This window comes from Lactuca virosa, chromosome 2 (assembly GCF_052849685.1).
Source record: "Lactuca virosa cultivar CGN04683 chromosome 2, Lactuca_virosa_CGN04683_v6, whole genome shotgun sequence".
Lineage (NCBI taxonomy): Eukaryota > Viridiplantae > Streptophyta > Magnoliopsida > Asterales > Asteraceae > Lactuca > Lactuca virosa.
The window spans coordinates 221,533,196-221,538,871 of record NC_136427.1 but is presented as its reverse complement, the minus strand read 5'-3'; the positions used below and the strand labels follow the sequence as shown (position 1 = coordinate 221,538,871).

Sequence of the window (5,676 nt, the reverse complement as noted above, 5' to 3'; positions counted from 1 at the left end):
TATCATAGAAAAGGAAAAGAAAAAGATGAAATGCGGAGAAGGTTTTAAAAAAAATGGTTTGCGGAAAAATTGCTTTGTAATTCCGACAAAAATATGTTTAAAACTTACGGTAGAAAAAGACTATCGTGAAGATTATAATAAAACTAGTTTATAACCCGTGTAAACCACGGTTGTTATTTTTATATGGAATACATGCTTGATTTTGAATATTACTTCCGAATACAAGAACATGTTCAATAACATGTTTGCATAAAGATATCATTTATAGTCTACTACAATTATATAAGACATTTTTGTGATTGGTATTTCTCTAAGTAACATAAATGAAACCCCGACTTTTAAAACTAATATATGATTTGACAGACATGATAATTTTTAGATGCTATTTATGTCGTTGATGATCGAAGACATATGCTATATACAATTACAAATATAGTTAATAACAAAAAGTAAACATTCATAAGAAAGAAAATGGAATATATTTGAAATAATTGTTAATAACAAAAAGTAAACATTCATAAGAAAGAGAATGGTATATATTTGAAATAGTTTATAAAAGTTATAGGAAGAATAATAATAAAATAAAAGTCCATGGTATGATTATGCTCATGTTAAAAAATTTGTATGGTGAATGAAGTTTGGCCGACATGGTAGATATATTTTTGGATTTTAATTTCTTTAATTTTTTTTTTTTGCTATTTAAGGTGGTATAATCATGTTATTTTTTAAACTTGTAGTCAAAGAAAAGAACTTTAATTAAAAATAATAATGAACACGTATAGTTAAACATAATTCATAAGGGTAAATATATAAAATGTCAATACGGTTTATGTGGTTACATAAATGTTCACATATCATTTTTATGTTTTACAACATTTCTTTAATTTACAAAACAAATTTCGTATCTATTTGGGAAATATAGATGTTTACAATTTCTTCACTAATGAATATAAAAAACAATTTAAAGTACAGTAAAATCTTTATTCATGTTTCATATTGTTAAATTATGAACTTAAAAAAAAAAATTACTAACTTCAATTCTCACCGAGCCTGTAAACCCAATTTACACTTCCTTCTCTCCCCCACCTAAAGACTGCATTGATACAAGGGGAAATCGAATAATATGCATTCAAAATAAAACCATATTCTTGCCCTAAGACTATCGCCGTTCTAATTTCCTGGAACCACCGCCAATCCTTCTTCCGTCTCTATTTTTCACATATCTGAATGTCCGCCTACGATCAAACCATCCATCGATTACATGTCAAATATACTCGATTAAACCCCTTTTCACACGATTGTCGTCGATTACACATCAGAAAGATCAACCTTTGAAATTGAAAGTGATATGACTTTCACCGGAGTGTTTGAAGTCAACTTAACAAACCGACGTACACCATATGACAACGGTAAGATTTAACCTTGATCTATTGGAATTGTTCTTCCTTGTTCATTATTTTAACATAAGATAAGTAATTATATACATAAAATTACCTGTTTAATTTGAAAAAAAAAAAATTCAGATTGCGGAGTTCTGGTAAAAAAATTGTCAATATAAGAGAAAATAGGTAAAATGTAATACACTAACCCGATGAATGAAAGCTATGAATCAAACAGATGTTTCTTCTGCAGAGGTCAATGATGAGATAGAAAAGAATGATATTTTTTTATTGTGAGATGAAGTTGGTATTCATAATTTATACATGGTAGAGATGAGGAAGAATATTGGTTAGTTATTTTATAAAATTTCTTTTGATTTGTTAGTAAACGAATTATAAACATTCCATTTAAACCGATTATAGTGTGCTGCTATGTAGGGAGAAATTGCCGGTTCAAAAAAAAAAGAAGGGGAAATTGGAATATGAATAGCTGTTTTTTAGGATATCATATCTGTATTCTCTATATTTAAATGCAGGTAAATTAGGAGCATTAAAACTGATTTGCTAATTTGTAGGAGCTGATATGGAATCAAATGGTAGTCAGACGTTGAATTTAGGAAGATTAAGAGGCAGACACATGGCAGTTAAAGACTTTGACACATGGCAGTAGGAGATTCAAACTATTTATTTATTAGAAAAGGAGATTTGACAATTTTATCGAAGAAGATAAATCCTTGTATCCATTAAAATTTCAGGATAAATCATAATTTCTTAAATTAAGTTGGATAGTATGATTTACTATATTTTAGTATGCACCTTTTTGTAACGGTTTGTATATCATTTTATAAATTTCTGTGTCTATTTTGCTTCATAATCTTTGCGACTATTGTATCATATTTTTTCTTTAATCTACGTATACTTTTTTATTTTACGTCTAACAAAATATTGGAATAGTAAAATACAACAAAAAATCAACAAGGCATTAGTTTTAAAACATACTACAGGTGCATCATACACGATCCTAAGAAAACGAGTCCTACGATGAAAAGTCATAGTAACTTGTTGTCATATGCCTTGTATAACTATACTACGGTCCGACACTATTTTTTTAAAACGTACATACAAACACCCCAATCTCCCAAGTTACCTTATGGAGACACCCTGCAACTTCAATAAACTACATTTCCAAAGGCTTCTCGTAGATGCCCACGTTGTGTAACATTGAATGTGATCTAACAATACGTATCACTTTCTTCAAAGATGTGAAATTTTTTTAACTAGTTGACTCTGATTTTGACTTTGACCAAGTTTGACCTTGAGAGTATTTTGGGTATTTTGGGATTTTGATGGAAATTGGTCATTGGTGCGATTAGATGTTGATTAGAGAGCTGAGATTCGGAGTCGGAACCTCATCAGCTTCCGTTCAGTTTGTGAGGTGAGTTTTCCTCACTGTACGTGTGGGTCGAATACACCAAGTAGACCTGACAATTCGTGTATGCGTGTCGTGTATTCGTGTCAGACACGAATTTTCACGACACGAATTATAAAACGTGTTTGGGGTATCAAACACGAAAACGACACGTAAAAAATTCGTGTGACACGTGACACGACACGAATAGACACGTTTTTCAGCCGTATTACACGAAAACACGAAAAAACACGAATAGACACGTTTTTAATGGCTTTTTTTTAAGCTAAGGCTATAAACTAATTGACTTTTACAAAATTGGTCCCTAATAAATTATAAATATAAAATTTAACCCTAAAGTATATATGTGTATATACATGTTTGTACGTATCACGTGTCAACACAAATTTGTATCGTGTCTTATACGTGTCTAAACAGGTAAATTCGTGTTTGACACGTATAAGACACGGATTTAAAATACGTGTCAGACACGAATAAACACGAAACACGAATTTCTAAAACACATACAAAGAAAACTCGTATCGTGTTTGTGTCGTGTTAATCGTGTCGTGTATCAAATTGTCAGGTCTACCACCAAGGCCGGCCCTTTGGATTTGATATCTTGTAATGTATGCTATTGTATTGTAATGATCTGTTAGATCGGTATCCTGGTATATGGGATGGTGTTATGCTTAGTGATAAGTTGATTTGTCTGTTGTCTGTTGGTTGATTATATGTTTATATGTTATGTATATGTATACATATTTGGTTGGTGGTTGAGCCTTTACTGCTTTATGCGTGAGCCAACAGACCGGGGGCATTCCAACCCGATGGTTGAGTGGGCCCGAGGGTATTCCATCCCGAGGATGACAGGACCCATTGTATATTGGCATTCCAACCCGATGGTTGATGGGCATGAGGTATTCCAACCTGATGGTTGACTAGACTCATAGTGTATTGGCATTCCAACCCAATGGTTGAGGGGTTTGGGGTATTCCAACTCGATGGTTGATTGGACCCGACCTGCTGTTATTATATATATTATTTGTTTGTGTGTTGGTACTTTGGGGGATCTCACTAAGCGTTAGCTTACAGTTTTGGGTCATGTTTCAGGTACTTCAGATGACCGCGGGAAGGCGAAGGCCTGACCGCACACATCCTCATGTTTTGACTTATGATTTTGGGAAACTCTTATGTTGAAATGTTTTTGAAAACTATGTGTGTAACAATTTGTGTATTGGGTTGGTTTTAAAAAGTTTAAATTTTTCATAATTTTTTATGGATGTTACAAAAATCCTATTGATTTCTAAATAATGACAAACAAAGAAATTGATTTACCTGGTGTGGATGTGAAGCTCGGAATCGCAGCCGCAGATTGAAGCGCTTGAGTCGGAGTTGGATTCGGGGATGGATTCTCGCTATCGCAGACTAGCAACATCAAAGACAATATGGGCATCAGGGAGATTAAATGGAAATTAAGTATGGAAAGAGTGGAAAACGGCACTGATTCTCCCGACGTGGAAATCCCATACCTGGAATGGGATGAGCTAGGATTGTCGATGTGATGTAGGAATCGACTGAAGAGATCGATGGTGGAAATGTCTATGTTGATTGTTGGCGTAAGGTCTTAAAAGACGAAGGCTGATTGATTTCGGCGATGGATGATGGAGTCGACGATGTTGTAGGATGAGATGAAAAAGATTGAATCCATAAGAAATCGATTTAAAAAATCTCACCATCGTTTCAGTTTGTGATCCAGATTCTTTTCCGGTTCCCTTTTATGGTGGAAAATATACCCACATTTGCAGATGACGGAGGATCTGCCTCTAGGGTTTACGTCGTGCCTCCGAGATCAGCCTCCTTAAATCGAGAACGAGAGCTTGGTGGTCATCAGTGGGGATATGGTCGTTTCCATAAAAAAAGGATTTTAATTATGGATATTAATTAAATTAAAAATATTAAATAAATGTAAAATTACATAATTACCTTTTTAAAATGATTGATCCACAACGATTCCTAAATCCACATAATACTTAGTTAGAATACTTGAACATACTTCTCTCTCTCTATCTCTATCTCTCTCTCTCTCTCTCTCTCTCTCTCTCTATATATATATATATATATATATATATATATATATATATTAAAATTACATAATCTTTATAGGCTCTATTTATTTTGTAGATGAAAAAAATTAATTAAAATATTGGTTTATTGTATGTTAATGATATATCAACTATTAATATGGATGGTAATTTACAAGTAAACTTATTTGATGTTTTTTAAATATCGTGATTATTATTTCAAATATCAATAGGACTTTCAATATAGAACATGTTTTTGATTTATGTTAAATATAACTATTATTGAATTTAATTATTTTTGAAATGATAGATTTTTATTTAAAAAAAATTTTAAAAAAAAAAGAACTAGCAATGAGCTAGAAAATAACCATTAGAAAAGGGAGGAAGAAAAAGTTAGATTTTGTAACCAAGAAGTCCAACTAAGCCAACCCGTAGAACATTTATTGGAAATTCAAAAGAATGACCTATCTACCACATCATCAAAGATCGTGGATTTCCTAGGCAAATCTGTCCCAAAAACAATGCAATTACGAAATTCTACAAACACAAAAAAAACTGTCAAGACTGCTGCATCAAACGCCTTGCATTAACTACCAACCAACTGACACAAACTCAACCAATACATCAAAGAAGAGATCGAAATCTTGTTGGGAAGCTGGACACCCCACCAAACTGCAATACGATCCTAAACCTGGATAAAGTCTAAATAACTTGTGAAAAGATGATCAATTGATTCCCCTGCCAACGAGCAAACAAGACATAAAATCAACTGTACTTCAATCCCCTTATAAGAAAGTTTGTCTTT

The 5,676-nt window shown here is 32.6% G+C and overlaps 1 long non-coding RNA gene across 1 annotated transcript; it reads left to right on the top strand.

Moving 5' to 3' along the window:
- The first annotated feature begins 1,058 nt into the window (after window positions 1-1,058).
- Window positions 1,059-2,253, top strand: LOC145156831 (uncharacterized). Its single transcript, XR_013736933.1, has 2 exons — window positions 1,059-1,409; window positions 1,955-2,253. It is a non-coding gene; the product is annotated as an uncharacterized LOC145156831 (long non-coding RNA).
- Window positions 2,254-5,676: the final 3,423 nt, after the last annotated feature.